The sequence below is a fragment of the Chelmon rostratus genome, chromosome 18, assembly GCF_017976325.1.
Source record: "Chelmon rostratus isolate fCheRos1 chromosome 18, fCheRos1.pri, whole genome shotgun sequence".
Classification (NCBI taxonomy): domain Eukaryota; kingdom Metazoa; phylum Chordata; class Actinopteri; order Chaetodontiformes; family Chaetodontidae; genus Chelmon; species Chelmon rostratus.
In genome coordinates this window covers 15,139,870-15,160,503 of record NC_055675.1, presented here as the reverse complement: position 1 = coordinate 15,160,503, position 20,634 = coordinate 15,139,870, and the positions used below count along the sequence as shown (strand labels likewise).

Here is a 20,634-nt window from a genome sequence, read left to right as displayed (position 1 = left end):
TATAAGTTAAAGAGATGTATCCCATTGTGCCAAAAGTTACAGATAATGCAACTGTACGATGTCCAGTTAGTGAGTCCCATTAGACCTCAGCACTCTCCCAACCCACTACTGTCCAGACCGAACATAAATTTGTCAGGTTGCACCATGTCATGTTGCCCCCAAGTGGCCACAAAATCCATCATTCCAGGTTTAAGTGAACATGTCTTTCAAAAGAATTAAGTCAAATCAGTTTTATTTCTATAGCCCAAAGTCACAAATCTGCCTTAAATAGCTTTATAATCAGTACAACAAACAGCACCGTCTAGCTTTGAACCCTTGGCTCGCATGAGGAAAAACTCGCCTCTAAAAGCTGTACCGAGCTGACATGTCAATACAATACAATAAACCAACCTTTAGGTTAAAAAAGGGTTAAAAGCTGACCATACAAGTATGGCTAGACATAAATCTGGCACAGTTCACATACAGCTCGTATACAGTATGAAGAATGTTGATCAGAGAAGACGTCAAACTTCCAGATGTGGCTGGTAGAACCACACAGTACAGCAAAGATCAGGTGTGCTGTTTGAAAAGACATTAAAATAAAGAGAAGAAGGACCTCTGGGGTTCAGCGTTATGCTCAAGAACTGTTTGAGTGACCAAACCATGACCCTCTTTACATCATCCAACTGCACCGTGATAAAAAGAAACACTACTTCGAATATATTAAAAAAAAGATTGGAAAACACAGCAAAAGTACAGAAGGTCCCTAACCATATCCCTGATGAGGAGCACATGGCATGCTGCCTGTGTGTGTAGGCCTTTACAGGCTGTCTCGTGTCTTGGATGAAGGACCAAGCATTGCTGGTATTCTCTGTCTATCTATGGAGTGATGGAAATGTGTGTGAAGCAATTTGAGAAATGTTTTGTGGACAAAAATTATGGAAGAAAAACGAGTTGCCCTTCAGACGGGGGACATTTTTGCCTTGGAGATTTGAGAAGGATTTCTACTTCAGCTGTCATTTACAGTTTCTTTCAAATGTCAGCCTCTCTGGATGGGAGGGAAAGTTAAACCCCTTAAAAAGAAAAGGTTAATGCCTTCTGAGAAGATGTTCAAAAGCGCCACAGAAAAGCAAGATTTCGTTTTTAAAAAAAGTGAAAGAAAAACAGCCAGCCAAGCTGCGCTCCACCCCCAGTCCTCAGATCAGGATCAGTTTCCTTGAGACGTTTTCTGGTAAAAGGGTGGGATTCCTGATCCCGTCCCTCCAGGGGAGTACAAGTGCATGAATAGCTAATGTTCCAACGAGACCTCCCCCGCTTTCATTTAGTGCCAGAGAATTTCCTCTCCACTGTCAGAGAAACAACAATGTGAAGTCTACGCCGTGCACCCGGCCAGAAACCCAGCTCTTACGAAACCAGAGTTGTCCGAGTCAGATGAGAAGTCTAAATATTTCCCTCCAGATCCGTCTGGAAGAACAAACCCAGATTGTGGAAAAAGTGTGATTTATGTTCCTATTGGCACCTGCTGAAAGAAGCTGAAAATGACTCATCTTACTGGAGTGGTATCGGTTGTATTGGTCGGATGCTCGGAACGTAAGTCCATCAAACTGTGGACGAGGCGAGACGAAATCAGTGCAAACAGCGGTGATCCTGATGGCAGACCTGGGAGGATAAGCAGCAGTATCCTTTTCAAATTACAGGCGTGTAATTTAAGGTGGAGCACACCAAGTTGACCTTCTCATGACTCGTGTCCATTCTGAATGTCTAATGTGTTCAGAGTGTCAGTCAAGTGAAGCATTTGGCCCCGTTCATGATAAGCGATACACATGACATCGATCTGCTCACCGGCCCATAGCGCCCCATTGTTGGGTCTCTGCAGCACCTGATGTGAGGTGGCTGCCAGCGCTGCACTCCCTTAACAGACCTTTAATTGTTTTATTTCCCTTCCACATTCTTGGGGTGTAGCTTCACCTCGGCGCACACTCGCGCACACACATGTTCACACACATACACAAACAGATTGAAGCAACACTCGTCTGACATTATTTTTTCTTTCCAGGGAAGCGTTCCGCTTGGCTAGCAGCGCTAACAAACACAAGCTTGTGGGAATGTGGCTTCTCGGGAATCGCTGGCCCTAAAGTGAAACCACATTTTTTCCTAGCAGAGTTGAGCAAAGAGGGAAGTATGAGGGACACTTACAGGAAGTGAAATTAAAATCCCAGCTCATCTGAATCACTCTTCTACAGAATCCTGTGGATGTATTTTATGTTGATGTTGTAACTTGAACTTTAAATGCATCTTAAAATAATTCTATAATAGTGGTTCCCAACATTATTGGCTCATGATCTCTTAAAGGGGAAGTCCACACTGATGAATTGCCTCAAGTGATGTCAGCTGAGTCCAAAGACTACAAGTTTGAAAATGAAACAAAACTGACTGTGTGGAGTTAGAGATAAGTGAGCTAACAGATTTGTAGCTAAGCTCGAGGCAATATTAGCCGCTACTAGCATAGTGCAGCCTGAATCTCTGACAAAACCATCAGTGGCCGAGTTGCATTGTGGGTAATGAAGTCAGGTTTTGGCAAGAAAGAATGCGTGGAATAATGCTTAGCGCTATGCTAATTGGTGGGGCACTCCTTTAAAACAAAACAGCGTCCACTTGCAACCCCTTGTTGTCAGTGATCTTTTCTCTTTGTTTTATTTAAATCATTTTTCTGTCTCTTAAATTAGACTACAGTTAGCTGAAAAGCAAGGAAACCTGAACAAATGAACAGAATTTTGTGGAGCAAGAAGAAAAGCTTAATTTTTTCCCCCCTATCCTGTTCATCACTCTTCATATTCATCTTTATGCCCCTCACAGGGGTCCCGACCCCCAGGTTGTGAACCACTGTTGCATATAATGAAAAAAGCTACCACTGATTATGCAAAGTGAAAACATCCTTGTCATGCGACACAGAAGAAACAAAATTTCCATCCTCATTTCCCACAACTAAAGCACACTTGCCTCAACAGTTTGATAAACCTTTCAGCATCATCGGAGCTGTCGTGTTTTTCTTTTTTTTCTTTTTGGATATTTCCTGCTGCAGCTGCCAGGACCTCATTTACTCTTATTCAGGGCCGGGAAACGGGTTTTAGACACTGGGGAAATCTGGTGCGCCTCTGCTCCTCTCACAGCTAATTAGTGTGTGAACTAATTGCACAGCTAACTTTAGCAAAGCGACAGCCTAGTTCCATCTGTCCGCTATCTATATAGTAGGGAGGGAAATGGAGTGGAGTCTTCTGGCGACATCTAAGCTCCTTTTAGAATATTCTAGCGAGAACTTTACCTCGGGAGCCTGTAAGCTGGTCCAGCATGGTTCAAATGACCTTTTGTCGGTTTGGAAATACACTACATGAAACTGAGACCTTCAAAAATGGTGTTGTGTCTTGAAACATGGACAAACTAAATCCTTTAAAGCATGAGTGCAGCTGCTCTGAGCATCCATCAGACTGTCAGACATTTTTGGGAAAAATGCTCGTTCCCTTCTTGCCGAGAGTTTGACGGTTAATGAGACTGAAAGTTACAGGATTGATACCATTCTCATGCTACTAAATATCAGGCTATCCACCAGCCTGTTAGCTTATCTTAACATACAAACTGGAAACAAAGGGAAACATAAAACCACAACTTGTCCTTTTTACATTTAGCCAGGCTAGCTGTTTCCCCTCATTTCCAGTTCTCACGCTAAGATAAGCTAATTGGCTTATAGCTTCATATTAAGCGCACAGACATGAGAACTGTATCAATATATCATCTAACTCTTGGCAAGTGAAAATGTTTATTATATTATATTATTATTATGATGATTGAATGATTAATGTAAATTGCTAAATGTGTTTCCCTTGGAAGCAGCTGCGCTCGCTGCGTCTTTATACTGAAGACACTCTCTCCCATTGCACTGGTGTGGAGGCAGACACCTCAGAGGCAAATATCTAAACACCTGGGCAAATAAAACCACTACCAACTCTCTCTGTTTGGCTAAACATGCTGCGAACCCTTTCAGTTCTGCTCTAAAATCAGCTCTGATGCTTCGTGCTGTTTTCTCTTAACCGCTGAGACTCACAGCATTTTCCACTTTAACGATTACGCACTGCTAAAGGCAGATCCTCGAATGGAAAGATTTCACACACATTCTCACTTTGGCAGCTTGATAACGGTGGCCCTTGTTTAAAGCTTCGAACACTGTTCCCTTTGTGGCAGACGAAACCGAAGTTTGTCTGAGGTGAGCCAGAGGCTCTCGGGGTTTGATGACCTAGACTTCCCCTGATCGCGCTCTCAGGCTGATGAGGAAAACAGGCACCCATTTCAAATCATCTCATTTCAAATAGACCCCCCGCTCGCCGCTCGCCTTCCTGCGCTCTCCTCAGACTCAAACACGACATGTAACGCAACCAACATGCAACGGGTGACAGGAGAGGGATGGATTATGGGGGATGGAAGTAAAAACTGGGTTTGTAGGCAGCAGCGGATCAGGTTTCTGGGAAGCTGAGCTGCGGGTGGTACGGGGGTGGCTGCGGAGGAGATGGAGCACAGTGGGAGCTGACATCTTACTTGCTTGTTAAAGTGAACATGTAAAAGTATCAGTCACAGGAGACGGCGGTAAAGTGGCACCTGCTTTAGAAACGTCCATACCAGCTCTTGAAAGGTATAATGTGAGATCAGGGGTGAGGGTGTGGGCTGCTGCTGCAGAAAGTTAACCCGAATGTTCGGTTTATGCCTGCATTTTATCACCTTCATCAAATGAACAAGCCCAGTTTGCAGCAACACAAAAGGGTTTGTTGTGAGGAGAGAAAATGCGTCTTACTCGTGTGTTGATTTTCTCTGATAAGACATGTTGTCTTATTCCTCAGATACATCAAATTAGCATAGAATAAAATAAAAGTGCGTTATATTAACTTAGCATTTGACGAAAAATAAAGCTGAGCTGCTGGGACCATCCTTTCAGCGCAGTCAGTGACTTCACCTGGATAACATCATCATCTCTGGACGACTTGACACCAGGTAGTGATGTAACGAAAATCTTCTAAAAATAGAAGAAAAGGACGAGGACGTCATTGAAATGTTCTCCACTGAAGGTCTAATGGCAGGTGTGGCTCCAGGTGTGTCTGTGCTCCTCTTACACTTATGTCTAACATAAGTCATATTTCTTCACCGGGGCCTTAAATTCATCATCCAGTCTTGGGCAACATGGTAACTGTTAATGGAAATTAAGGAAGGATAAACTGTACATGATGGGTTTATGAAGGTGTTTTAGATGTTTTATCTGATCATCCTCCTGATAACGCAACATACATTTTGCCAGAAGTTGCAGTTCTGGCACCTGTCAACCACCTGCTTGTACATGTACAGTTTCATTGTTAATCAGTGACCTCAGTGGAATAACAAAGTGTAAACTTGTATTTCCAAAGAATTTTATGTGAGCCCAATGTCAGTGATGACAGAGCCGTGGTAGTTTCTTCCTGTGCTGGTCAGATAGCAACTCTCTGTTTCACTGAGTGTGAAATATACACATGAGGGTGAAACTGGGTTCAGGCACCTGTGAGATATCAAATGCTCTGTAGCTTGCATTTAAGATTTTGCAGGTATATTATACAAATAAAGCAAAAAATGCGTACAAAAAGGCACATAACACACATTTACTGCTACTATCTCTGCCGACAAAGGACAAAGAGCTCCTCTGGTAAATGCTGTGGAGTCATATGAAGATTATCTAAGCTCTTTCTTTTTCATCTCACTTAAATTCTATAACTGTTGGTCAAAACGTAAGCAGTTGCTCATTTGAGCAAGCTGCTGTGTTTTTAGATTATGTTCCCAACTACTGTACTGTAAAGACATATTATGCTAATGACTACACTATCTCTTTAACAAAATATCATTCATTGGCTAAACTGCAACGTATTTAATTCATCCCTCCATGTGTGTTTTGTGACTGCTCTCGCTGGAATATTTGGTCATGACAGCAGAGATCAGGATACGATCACTTTTTCTAAAATATCTCAGGTTTTGCCGTATATTTAGCACCTCACTTGTGCGCTAAACGTACAAAAGCCCCCACTATTTTCCCACCACATCAGCATACATAATGCGGGTGCCACTTGGGCAGCGATCAGAGATAGCATTACACACCCTCTCAGGCATTTCCTGTGGCGTTTCCTGCTTTCTTCATGACTTCATGTGCTAATGTCCATTAATCCTGTCAAACTCTCGGCAGCTCTTTCTGTCTCGGGCTCTAATATCACAAAGGCTCCCTCTCTCTCTCTCTCTCTCTCTATCGCAGTTGTCGCTCACTGAAAGCAGCAGACTGGAGCTCCGAGTGCTTCGCAGCCGATGGCGGAGATAAGCTTTCTAATGTGTGTAGGTGCACACATGCCTGTGTGTGCACGTACGAGAGGAAAAACAGAGATCTGCAGGGTGTGCAGCTCGGCCCAGGGGGGGGAAAACTGCCTGGGAAATTGTACAACTGATGCCAAGCTGCACAATATCTGTGTGAAAAAACATCTGTAAGCGAATGGATGAACGCTGGGTCACGAGCGTAGTGATTGAACCTTCCGTACTGTTGTGTCTGCATGAAGAGTTTGCATTGTGTGTTTGTGTCACCTGATCATAACTAGCATGCACAGTCTCAGTGAAGTCTGTAATGATTTTTATTATGGCTGCCCTCAGCATTCTCTCAGTTACAGCCTTTGTTTGTGAGGCTATTTTTGGCTCGTATTGCCCTTTGACACTCTGAACACCAGACATCGTTTATCTCTAGCGTGACTCAACTCAATAGCAGTCCTCGCCATGTCTCCTGCACGGTCTGCCATAGATAGATAAGCGTGCCCTTAGCCATCTCGCCATACAGTATTGCACAACTGAAGTGAGCCACATAAATTTGGCAAAGAAAAGCAGGGATTTAAATGTTGATCCTGCATTCTCATAACTTGTGTTTCCATATAAAACATAACTAATATTCATAAGATCACAACAGGATGTGCTCTTTCAAGCTTTAGAGTATTACTTGTAAATTCAAGCATTTTACAAGCACATAAAGCAACCTGTGCTACTTCATTACCCACCTGGCCTATTTTTGCACCAGTAAGGTGCTCGGCATATGAGGTAATGTGTGCTACCTGAAATACACTGATGACATGAACTGATTACATAATGTATAATGAGAGCATGGGGTTTAAAAAAAAGTTCAGGACAGCATTTGATACAAAAAGCAAGAGCAAAGGTAGTGAAAAAGAAAAACTGAATTGACAGGAGCATTTAAGTTACACTGTCCCTGCAGGAAGAAACATCACTGAAGAGCTCACAGTTAGCATTAAATTAGCAGTTAGCAGTCGTATTAGCAATACACAGCAGTAAACTGATGGTAGGAGACTTAAAGTAACAAGTCAACATTCAACTGATAATGCTCCCATCAGCATTTGAGGAGTAGATCTGAGAACATGGTGGATGTAACGACATCCGTCTAACAACTGAAAGTTAAACTGCGAGTGGCAAGAAGAAGGAGAAATGGCAGCAAGTGCTGTAAACAATACTCTTTCTGAAAACAGTGGGTGCAAATGGACAACTGTGGCTGGGAATGATGCGAAAGTCAAAAATAACAAGGCGACTCACATTATCAGACGTGCATAAACATCTTTAAACGCAGGAAATATTTATCTGGAGGTCAGGAAGTCATTTCGTGTGTCCCACAGCCCAAGTCATCGGAGATAAAAGCCTATTTTGGACAGCGCATAATTTCCTGATCTTGCGGCGTCACATGACAGGGAGCTGGGACGTTGTGAGGTACAGATAACTGGATTTCCTTTATTTTGTAAAACCACGGCTTGGCTTTGAAGACAGAAAAAAACAATACGCTCAAAGGTGGAAATCACCATTAAATGATCAAATAACACAGGCGTCATCATGTCAGCTAAACAGGTTTATATATTATTAAAACTGACGTCGACTTAAAATATTTCAGTAAATATGGTGGAACTGCCCTGTTCATGACCGCAACCTTCTTACTTGAACTCCAAACTATTTGGACTATGGGGCTCCACTTACCTGAAAATGGCCATGCATGCCCACACATGTACGGGGAAAAACAGTTACCAGCAGACTATAATTTCTTTCACTGGGGGACTAGACGCTGACATGTTTGGAAGACCGCATTGTTTGTCTGTTCAGCTGCTACCTGAGGGGAAATCCTTATCACTTTCAGGATTTCAGCGGTTTCAGTTGACAATGAAGTCATCTTGCTGTGGGAAAGGCGATATTCTGTGGAAAGGCTCCGAGGCCGAGCCTATCCCCTGTGGGACGATCATTTAGGTCGCGACCTCACCAGCGCCAAAGGTATTACACACCGGTTGGCAGCAAGAATGAGACCTGTAAATCACAATGCGAAGGAGGGATCGTTTTTAATAACAGTACAGTCCAGACAACGTGATACGGCTCTCTTCAGTGAGAACACAAGCTGCAAACCGTGGCTAACATCGCCTTTATTTCAGCATTTCTCAAGGAAATCAGATCAGAGTGACGTGTGGAGGCAAAGTCAATAGAAAGGAGGGGCAGAGATGTGAGGAGTAGGTATAGCACTGTGCCGCTCGTTCCCCATGGGTTCCTCACAATGACCCAATTTCCATTCAGTGATCACAGCCATGTCCTGCCCCTGCACTGTGTTTTTGTGCCCTAATGATGGCTTTTAATACGGAGGAAAGGGCTGAGCTTGGTTTTGGGTTTCCTTTACATTCTGTTTGCATGCAGGGAGGTAACTGGAATCAATTACTGGTACTGTAAATGTCAGAGTAACAAAAGGATGAACTGTGCTGTTACATTTAAAGCAACATTATCCCTGCAGAGACACATCTTGAGATGCCTAGTGCATAAGTAAAAATCCATGTTTTTCTTAGATGTTATTAATTAAATAGTACAAAAATATATGATAAACTATATATATATATATATATATATATATAAAGAATGATGAGTCAATGAGAAATATTTACAATGAAATTTACAATGTGCAGGGATTTCTGTTGCCAGTGACAGTGAGTGATGAAAGTGCATTATTGGGTGATAAATGGCCAGTCAGTGGATGTTTTGGTGTCAGAGTCAGGTTCGTGACACTGTATGACCTGCAGCACCTGTCTGTGAGTCCTACATGGACCCGTGGGCACTGAGACCGCCGCAAGGCAACTGCTGGAGACAACAGTTCGCTTTGAAGCTGAAAGCATAAAACCACATGTTACAGGTCCGCTGTGGAGACAGCGCCCTAACACACAGACACATCACATCCACTGCCCAGTTCAGCTCAAATCTTTTGGGGGTTGTTCAGAAAATTAAAGAACATATATGCTGCTCGTAGGTTACTGAAAGTTTTTGTGATGGCATATTTGAGGAGGGAATTCCAGTCACACCAGTATCATTTAGGCTTAATGTGGTCTTTGTGCTTGGGCTTGGTTCTGCAGCCTTTATGGGAATAGTGATAAGTAGATTATTGTAAAATATTGCACTCAAAATACTAAAAGTGTAGTTATATTTAACACAGGGTGGATATTAAATATTCAACATTAGACCTCATGCGTTTTATTATGATCTTTACTCTAAACGTATTTGTATTATTTTATTTTACTGTTTATAATTATTTTTATTTGAACGTTTAGGCACACATATGTTTTTCTTACCTACCCCAGGTCATCTTAGTGTAAGTTATGTGTGCAATCATTATGTACAAATAAAGTTGGATTAATCTGAATGAACAAAATAATGGATTTTTGGGTTGGAAAAGTAGCGGAATGACCTGAGACTACCTTGCAGAGTCTCCGCTGGCGTCAGGTGAGCCGACCGTCATTGTACTGATGACGCACCGCGACAGGGACCTGCGTAACGTCACAGAGGTTTTACCACCGGACAAACGACACAGTGTTTGAGCTGAACTTGACAAGCGGGTTAACGTGGAAGCATTTTAGTGTTGGAGAACTTTTAGCCGCTCTTAATGAAGAACTTGTGCCCAGCAGCAGCAGCAGCGGGAGGGAACCGGAGATTCACGCAGGTGTTCTCCGCACCGACATCTTCAAAGAAAAGCAGTGAGTGAAAGTCGTCTGATATCGAGCGTCTCTCTCTGTGTCGACCTTAATGAACCGCCCCGCAGACTCACGCGTAAAATCACGCGTCCTGGCGTCTTCAATGCGCACTGATCCCCGGGGCCCAGTGGCTCCAAAAGATGATTCCGGATCAGAACAGTCCGGATGTGCAAATCACATGTTTTGCAATCCAGAATGAGCTAATCCATTTTACTTTCTTTTACGGTATTTGAATGCAACGTTGCATTGGCTCACCTTGATCCGGATGCAAACTTTTCAAGATTGCTAAATCCGGATTACTAGTGGTCTCAGTGGGATTATAAATCACAGTGCAGGCTACTTGCTTTGTAAAGAACAACAGGTAGAGAAGCCAGCATGGGGTCATGTCAATGTTTCTGTCTGGAGAGACAGAAAACAATAAAACAAACCATACACCCCCTACACAGCTTCAGTTTCTTTTAAAGTCAGACTCCTTACCTGACCCACAGTGAATACATGAAAACAAACGAATACGTTTTTTCTCTATTTTCAATATGTGCTTTAAGACCTGAAAATGTCCAATTGTTATAAAAAATAAAGAAGTGGATCTAAAGTGTGGCTTTGGTGTGCTGTAGTTTTGTAAGAGCTATTTGTTGCTCGGCCATCATCGTCAGCATCTTTGGCAAAGACCGCTTCCAGTCTCTTTTCTGAGCTCCTTTGGCAACAACGACAGGCTTTACCAATGAGGATCTCCCTTCTTCCTCAGAACCAGGGCTGAGATTCAAAATAAACAACTGGCTTGCTTTCCTCCACAGTCCACCGTCCCTTGTGACACCTTGAATCCCGTGTAGAGCTTTTGAATTTACACCTCCAACAGTGCCAAGAGCCACATCTGTGTAATCGCCTCGTGATGGGCTTCTTGCCTGTTGTGGTGTTTTTTTTTTTTGCTTCAGTATGGTCATTTGTCACCTTGGCCTTCAGATTCTTCCATCTAGCTTTCACTTGCTCTGTAGTCAACTCTGTAGTTGAGGCATAATGCCACCTCACACCCCTCCAGCAGTGTGTGGGTTTCTGCAAGAGGGAAATTAGGTTCTTTTGAGTCTGTTTCCACCTCTTCGGTGAATTGAACATGGAGTTTACAGGCTTTGAGCATGATATTTAGTCCATTGCAGATCTTGTCAGGCCAAAACCAGAAGGAGTCCTCACCTGCTGCTCTTCTATACATCTATGCAACATAGCGGTGATAAAAGCTCGGGGTTATCGGCTGTACTTGCGCATATACGAGCGCCTCATGAGAACGAGTGGGAGTACAGGCACAGCATCAACATCCAACTCGTGGGCGACGCTGACCTCAGCATCACCAGCTGCGTCATGAAGTAGCTGAAGACTGCCCTTGATTCTTATCCTTATAATATATATAATGTGCCATGGCTGATGCAGTAAACACACCTGAGCAGACTTCAACACAGCTCATTGCAAAACAAGATGTGCTATTGCTAGATGGAGTTCTGAAGAGACGCTTTACATGCCTTAACTACTTGTAAGTGGAACCAAAGGTTCAGGGCAGTGTCCCTCTCTGTGATGACGTTTATGATGTACTCAGACAAACCTCCGGTGTTGTTTACTGTGTCACTGTGATTAATATAAAATGATAAATGACAGTTAGAATTAAATACTTTTTGTTTTATAGTGACAAAATCCTCTGTTTTGACTTTCAGTTTGTCGTGCTGAAAGGCTAATGGGTAGTTTAACGTCTGCCTTATCTGCTTTATCAGTGTGACGGTTTCACAAGTCAAGTGCAAAATGTAAATGAATGCATATATACATAACAGACTGCATGATACAAATTTATTATTTGAGCAGTTTAAAAGTTTTATTACATTTTGTTCCACCCTGAATCTACCCATCTGCTGGGATCTGGATAATCCTGATTTTTATGGATCAAAGGTATCCGAATCCTATGAAAAGGTTTTGCACAGAACCCTGAAGGCCTGATCCAGGTCAAAATTAAAACTGGATTATGTGATCTAACTTCTGCACAGCCGATCCCCAGCAGCTGGAGCTGTGGAGCTCAGGTGGGTGTGAGGTGCCTGCAGGCTGGACTGCGGTCTTGGATAAGAGAGATAAACGCTGACAGATGATAGATGGTAATAAGATAAAAACAAATAGGGAGATTGATTATGAGATGGCATTTGTGTGACGGACAGAGAGAACATGAAGTTCTGCTGTCAACAGACTTCTGGTCCTGTGATGAACCAGGACAAACCCTGACACTGACCCTATTGAAATTAATCTTACATAACTGGAGCGTTGTCTTACAAAAGAACCATCCATCCAAAGATTGATGCTGTTCAGTAATATTTAAAAACTGACACTTTCAAATCCATCATTGATGATTTTTTTCCCTTCTACTTGGACACACTTCAGGTTGTTATGCAACAGCAGCAGATGGAAGAAGGGGGTGGAACTGTACAGCTTTTTGGCATTCACAGGTGACTTTCACACTGATTCACTTCAGCCTTCATAAGTGATGATTAATGCTGAACATCAACATAAACCACATATTAAGTTTTGTGTCTGTGATTGTTAAGGCCCCCTTCCCACCAGTGCATCCGCTCCTATTGTTGAACGCTGAATTAAAGAAACAGTTTGACATTTCGGAAATACGCCTTTTCACATTCTTGCTGAGAGTCAGATGAGAAGATCAAGACCACCCTCGTGTCTACGCAGTTTGTGAAGCAGAAAGACTGGGAACAGGGAGAAACAGCTACTCTTGATCCAGGTGCCAGGAGACCAGCTGAGACTCCAGGAACTTACTGGTCCCAGCCACATAACCGCCCAGAAAACTAAAAAGTTTTTGCATTGCAATCGAAATTTTGCTTGTTAATTGGTTAGCTTTAGAGGTGCTGGTAGGAGGATTTTGCCACCTTTGGTGGACAGAGCCAGGCTAGCTGTTTCCACCTGTTTCCAGCTAAGATAATCGGCTGTTGGTTGCAGCATCATATTTACAGTGCAGAGTGTCACTTAGTCTAAGATGTGTGTTTGCTCTGCTTCAGCTCTGATCAGGAGGAAATCAGTTGGATGGCTATTTCCTTCCTTACAGTTAGAGGAGGACAACAGGTGTTCTTCTAACCACTAAATCTCGTGGGAATGTAATCTGAGATTGGACGACCTTAGCACCTTCACCCCCCAACACCTTCTCCTCTCATGTCCCGGCGGCAGTGTGGTGTCGGTGATTTACTGCCTTCTGCTTGTCTTCCAATGACACTGTGGCTCTTGGTTTATGTAGCATGTGGCTGTTGGGCTTTTTTAACCCTGGTAGCAGAGTGGCTCTAGAGAAAGTGAAGTTGGTCTGTCTCTCAGTGGGTCCATCACTTTATTCCAGACTGAAATACCTCAAAAGCTATTAGATGGATTGCCATGGAAATGTGTGCAGGCTTTCATGGTTCCCAGAAGATGAATCCTAATGGACTCGCATGAATTTTCCTCTAGTAGCCTCTTGAGTGAAATGTGTCGGTCATAAAATTTGGTTCACGCATTCATGTCTCCCTCAGGTTGAACTGTAACAGCTGATTCCCTCCATCTGGTGTCATCATTAGGTCAAATTTTTAACTCATCCAGTGGTTTGGTTTATGACCAAATACCTGCAAAACTAATGACATTCACCTCGCCTGTACTTTCTGTTCAGTGCTAATTAGCGCACGTTAGCATGCTAGTGCACCAAACTAGAATGTAAACGTAGTAAACATATCTGCTAAACATCGTCATGGTTGCATTGTCATTGTGAGCATGTTAGCATGCTGACGTGGACTCATAGACCCGCTAGAATAGCTGTAGACTTTCTGTGTAATTAGGATATCAGTTCTGTGGAAGGTCAGAGGTGACAGATGTCCTTGTGTATCATTGGCTCAAACAGGAATTGTCAGGCCTACTGTAGCTGCTCATCTCTGTCACATGGAAACAAACCCGTCGTAGTGATGGCTGGTCAAGTTTATGATGAGCTGCAGCTGTCAGGTAGCTTTCTCTCTCCGCGTGTCCTGATTGATGTTTTTACTGGAGGTCTTTCACACGGATGGCTCCACAGGATGTCTTTGGGCCTGCGCTGTATCACGTTTCTCTCCCTTGAAGATTATCTTAAATCACTCCACAACCTGCCCTATTTATATTGAGGTCCAGGTGGTGTGGGTGCAAGCGTGCAGCGCCAGTGTGTTTGAAGGCGGTGGTTTATAGGAAAAGCACTTGTGTGTGTGTGTGTATGTACAGTATGCCTGTGTTTAATGATTGTATACCTGCCGTCCTGATGTCCAGCGTGATCCAGCACTTTTATCTCTGTTCTGCCTAAAGCAGTTCCAGATAGCATGTTGAGTTCAAAGGCACTGCAGACGGAAGAGACCCAACTGTGCATCCATAGGAGGCGTGATGCATATCTGGGGCACGTTTGATGACTCGAGCCGTCACAGGTCTTTTTGGGAGACTGATACTACAATAACAACAGGTCGGAAAGAGGAGTCATGAGAAAATGATGAATGGTTAGATTTATTTTGAGGAGACAAACCAGATTTTCTCTATCGCTGCAATGTCAGCTGTTCTGTTTCAGTTCATGGCCAGCTGAATTGCAGTCGCAATATCAAGTTTTTTTTGATGACGACATGTACGAAACTTCATTTTCTACGCAGGTCTACCTCTTGTTATTGTTTTGAAATCCTCCCTGATAAACTCTCAGTGTTGAGAGACGTGATATCCCCCCTTTTTTCCCTAATCTCCGCCTGAGGTTGAAGCTGAGCTCCCTCTGCCTGCAGGAGAAGGGCAGTGAGCCTTTGTGTGGGGGGTCACGATCTTTCACCTGCTGCTGGCAGTCATCCCTGCTGGGAGGTCACATGTAGGAGCTGAGGCGTGAAGGAGTGGACAAAAGAGGGGAGAGCAAAGGAGGATGGAAAGAGAGGGAGCAAGAAGTTAATTGAAATGGACAAATACTTTAATCACACTATAATAACACTTTGTTGAGGAAAAGTCAGTAAGTAAGAAAAGTACTGATGACTAGTAGCAGAAATCATGGCTTGGCTATTGTACTGGATTGCAGGTGTACCTAATAAAGTGCCAGTGAGTGTATGTAGTGTTCAACAATGCTATGTCGTATCAACAATGCTGTAATGCTAGTAAGCTGAGCAGAAATGAGATGGTCTTGCAGTCCTGAGAATATCTATCATCACCTAGCTTAGTCTGAGCCAGACAGCGCTGGTTTCAGCTGCACAGCTGAATGACCTTTCCTGCTTGTCATGCAGGAAAAGGAAGTGAGCTGCGCTAACAAGCAGGGCATCCAGCTTTAAGTTTAGCATCTTCATAGATGCACACTCCTGCACGAAATCCCTGCGTTGTGTGAGGCATGAAAGTTTACTTTTCTTCTTCTACTTATAGAGAATGTTGCTATGAAAAGTGTGTCTTAAGCTGAAGGACCAATCTCCTATAGAAATGTCAGCGTTAAGACGGGTAATGCTGCCTCCATCAGAGAATAAAACACCTGTCTTTTCTCACAACCTGCCGTGAGTGGAGATGCAAACACACCGCCGATCTGGGCCCACATGCAAAGCACGCCCTTTCACATGCAAAGCCGTGTGGCAGCAGCGCGAGCTGCTGCCGGGCATCGTGCCAAGACGAGGTCACACAGTTTCAGCATCATTCTGCTTGAATTTATTAACCTTTGTCTCAAGCTGTGGATGCATTTTAATGCAACGATTTTGTTGTCAAACATACACATTTTTGGTCAGCATGCAAGGTGTTTATTTGGGTATGTTCTGATAATATCTTTATATGTTTTAATAATGCCGCCCTGTTGCCTTGATGGACGAGCTTGCACTGCTGCAACTGCTGTTTCCGGTTAGAATTCCCAAATTTCACCGTTTGTCGTCAGTTGTGTGTGTGATTATGTGCGTGCATGTCAGAGGACAAACGGTTGATGGATATCGCCATCTGTTTCCTGTTGTACTCAGGTGCGCGTGCCCGTTTGTGGTTGCTCATGTGTCTTCAGGTCCAGCCCATGTTTCCGTGGCCCAGGCCAGAGCAGCAGACGGACATGCAGAGACCTGCTCCGTGCAGTGCAGGGATATTTTTGGACTGTTGAACTTCCTTTTCAAAAGCAAGCGATTCTGGAGGCTGGATTGTCCATTTAGCACCTGGCTGCTAACTTTCTATTCATAGTGTTTAACTGTATGTGCAGCTTAAAATAATCAGGTGGTTATGATCAACACCTGATGGAAGCGGTTCACTGCAATCTTGAGATTAGAGGGTCACATATTCTCTGGAAGGAGACTGAGACCTCTGTCAGGACTTGATCTAGATGTAAAACTGACCCGACCTCCTTACCTTGTGGCTAAATACAGATAACCCACATAGGGAACCTTGAACTGATCTATCCAGAGTACGGCCTTGCTTGTGCACACACAGCAAATCATCGAATGAACTTGCTGAAGACAACCTGCGGTGACCATCAAGCATGAGGCAGGCAGAAGTTTGGTGCTGGCTGAGTCATGGAGTCCTCATCTCCTCTGGATTATCTATTCATCATGAACCAGAGCAGAATGCAGAACATCAAAGTGCATGTAGATTGAATGTTTTTATAAGGATTTGCACAGTTGATCTTTTGAGTGAGGTATTTTAGTCTCAGGCTTATGCCTAAGATATGAATGCTGATAGTACCACGGTGAACTCGTGCCCACCATTAGTCCCAAAAAACAGAGGTGGCTGCCAAGCAAATAAATTCAACAGAATTTTCCAGTGTCTGGTATTTTTCTTTTGTAAAACATTTTGTTTTTACATCATGCACCATGTTTCAGCCCATTTTTTCTCTTGTTGTTGCATTTTTCTCTATTACTCCTGCACTTGTCACCAGATTTTCTCAATTAAATTGTCATTTTGTGTGTGTACTTTCTGTTGGAATGCATGGAGAGGAATGGATGAGCTGCAACTTCCTGATTACTGATGGCACAACGGACTTGCCGTGAGCTTTCAGAGGATCCTCTATGAAACCTGCTGATTTGACACATGCTTGTTTCTCACACCCAGACACACTTCATACACCTCCTTCACATGTGAAATGAAGCGTGTGTGGGCATATTAGTGCATATGTGCTTCATGTCACAACCCACTCTGTGCATCTAATAACACCCTGGTGTGTTTGTTCAGCAGGGAGAAGCATTCCAGCAGACGGACCTATAGGCTGTGATTTAAGTGCATGTGTGTTCTCAGGCTCTTTCTATACTGCTAACCACTACTTAAAGTGCTTTAGAGATCTGCTGTAAAAACACGTTTCACCTAATTACAAGGTTTGTGACGAGGAGAGGGAAAGTTTGGCCCACTGTCTTTAACACATGAAATGCTAACCTTAAGAAAATATTTTGATGCATGCTTTCAGAGTAGCTTTAATACCCACCTGGTTGAACAAGAGCTGCCGTTAAGAGACGGATTAGCAGATTGTGGAGTTTCTTATGATCAGATTAGTTTAAGTGCTGCACTGCATCGCTGATCAGCATGTGAGGTTAGCTGCTCAAGGCTACTTTAGCGTAAAACACCTGAATTTCCGACCGAACTGTTGGTGGTCAAGTTTTTTTGTGAGCAGTCTGACTCAGCAGATGTAGACTGTGGGTATAAGCTTGCCATTGGCATGGGAAACGACAACAACAGCCTCCGATCCACACGTTGAAAAGCAAATGCAAACAAGCCTTAAGCCTTAAAGAAGACTTTTGTATTTTTTAATGTCCATATTGAGTCTGACTGTGTCAAGGGCGCGATGCTAAATTGGTGGAACACTCCCATTTGTCATACTGAAAGCATGCGGTGCAGCAGTTTGCTGGTTATATTCACCGCACCACCTTTGAACAGTGTTTGCCCATGCACTTGCCTTCCCATGCCTCTGTCAGCTGCAGGTTGTGGATGCGTAAACTAAAGGCTAAGAGGTTGGAGGTCACTGAAATACTCCTGCACTGAAAGCAGGAGGCTAATTCCAGACAGTATGACAGGAATCCTAACAGTTGTGGCTATATATGGGAGTGTGGGTCAGTTAACACACTCAGTTATTGTACAGTGGCTGCACACGCTCTCACTGCCCACTCAGGGCCTGTAAACATTATGATGGGCTGAATGTGGTGTGTTGTGTTTTTCAGCGTGTGTCGCAACTGGTGTCAAAGCCGTAGTCTGCACTCACTGTACAATGGAGAGTTAATTCTGTATAATAAGGACATGTAATCATACCTGCTTATCAAGTGGCTAAATATGGTGCTTTGTTGCTGCTGTGTATGTGTGTGTGTGTGTGTGTGTGTGTGTGTGTGTGTTTGCGTGCATGTGTGCACCTTTTGTCTGCCTCAGCCTGTTGTAAAGACCTATTAAAGCAATTGATAAAGCATATATATATCTAAATCAGTTTATTATATTCTCATATTATACTGTATGATATGTAATTCGTGTCTTCATGCTGTGTGAAACTAAGATAGGCCCAGAAATGGGCCAAGAGGTGGAGCATGGGTGTAGCTGAAGCAGGCTGAATGAAGCCTGGTTGCAGAAACCTAGCGGCTAGTTGTCACTCGAAGCTGCCATGCCTATAGTTCTGCATAACTTTAAGGCTTAATATAATTTAAATGAGTGAGTTATATAGAAATTCACCCCTGCACATGAGCGAGGAAATGAGCTACAGACACCAAGATGAAAGCATGTTTATTTCTGCTCTGAAGTTGAGCATTTTAATATGGGGGTCTATGGGGATAAACTCGCTGTAGGAGCCAGCCTCAAGTGGGCATTTGAGGAACTGCAGTGTTTGGCACTTCCACGTTGGCTTCATTTTTCTGCCACAGAGGTTGCCGCTGGGATGCGAGTGAATCGCCCCTCAAAGCTTTGTGGGATAGCAGGCGACACAGGGCAGTGCAGTGAAATGGAAAAGGAGCAATTTGTAGCAACTACCTCACCACATAGTTCATTGACTTATTTTATTCCACCACCAATATTTCTGATAAAGTTTGTGTATCTGGGTGAAGTCATTATAATGCAGTCGCTGTTCTTCTTCTGCTATAGGGCTGCTTTAAGCCAAGTTCCCAAGCACCACATTGAGAAATGACCCTCATGGGGCTTTTTTCACCCACTTCATCATGTCAGTCAGTGTAATAGTCCTGCAACAATCCATCGGATGTTTCCTACTGAGTGGAAGGACAAGAGGAAGAAGAAGGAGAATGCCAGGATGGGTCAGGGGTCATCAGCTCACCATAGTCAGTGAATGTCCCATGACAACTAGTGACATTTTAATACATACAGTTGTCCAGATTCCTTGCTAAGTTTATCAGGTTGCTGAAGTCTGAGGTGGGAAAGTATGTGGAGTTGAATGTTGTGGTGGAAAAGAAATTCCTGTAGTTTTATTTAGGTACGCCCTCAGGCCTGGATTGACAGTGGGAAACTTTTGGTGAGCGATGAAGTGCGAGGGCAAGGATTAGGAAGAGTGACCCCCTTAGACTGATGGGTGGTCCCTTCATGTTTTTCTTCTCGATATCTCACTTGCACAACATCATGTAAGCTCGGTCCACTCTGTGACTGCCATTTTAATTATTGCGTGATTCATGAATTCACCTTGTGTTCCTGTCTGCTAGGGCGAGTCAGTCGCTGCTTCACCTCAAACCTGAGATGTCATCAGTTAGGAATAAGACAGATTAAAGTCTGGTGACTGAAAATGAAACCAACAAGGGGGATTTTGTTGGGAGATTATCCTTTCCGTTTCACTGGCGCATAACTGACAAAACTCAGTTTGGTGTAACATGATTACATATCCCGGTAACAAGTGATGCAGCATCATTTGGTTTGTTTTCATTGTGTCGGATCTTAAAAGAAGTGTCATTTGCAAAGATATAGCAAGAGCATTGGATGTGATTTGTTTCACCCAATCTAGTAGATATAACAAAATTAACTTGATTTCTGGTATATTTAATTTGTGAGGATGCATTTTGGAGAACTAATAAAAGTAATGTGACTTTTATCCTGGGGGTCGATAGGTAATTATAATAACAGTATGGAACAGTTCTATAATGACTTAGAAGTTGACCTTAAGTGATCAAACCGCCAGGAATTAGTCACCCATCTGTTGTTCATGGAGCTGCTCATGATACAGATCATTTGGGGAAGAGTTTTTCAGTTCCACTGCTCCTTTTTAGCAATTTAAATACCTTATACCAAGTGCTGTTCCACTTTGGTCTACTAAATAATGAGGCCACCAGAAACTTGTCGGCTGAACCAGAATGTGAATGTGTGCCATTGTTGGCCTCAGCGCCTCCCTCCCTCCTCCCAGTGTGCTCCCCAAGGCCCCGTATATGTGGCTGGTTTCTTTCCTCCCTGATTTTGTTATGTCTACAGTCCCCCCAAATACACTGTGCTATTCCTGGCATCCATTCGTTTTAATGTACATGTGAAAGGCGCTGCGGAGCGAAAGAGCCATAGGGCGAGAAGAAGAGTGAGAGAGAGGCGGGCAGCCTGTTAAATTCTAACAAAAATAAAAAGCTGTGGGGAGGAAGCTGGCGAATTGCAATTAACAGACTTTTTTTTAGCTTCTGTATTTAAA

The 20,634-nt window shown here is 43.4% G+C and overlaps 1 protein-coding gene across 1 annotated transcript in view; it reads left to right on the top strand.

The window, feature by feature from the left end:
- Positions 1-1,615: 1,615 nt before the first annotated feature.
- LOC121621913 (pleckstrin homology domain-containing family G member 1) overlaps positions 1,616-20,634 on the top strand; it is a 71,600-nt gene continuing 52,581 nt past the window's right edge. The window contains exon 1 of the mRNA XM_041958640.1: positions 1,616-1,690. The gene's annotated coding sequence lies outside the window, so the exon portion shown is untranslated. The remainder of the gene's footprint in view (positions 1,691-20,634) is intronic.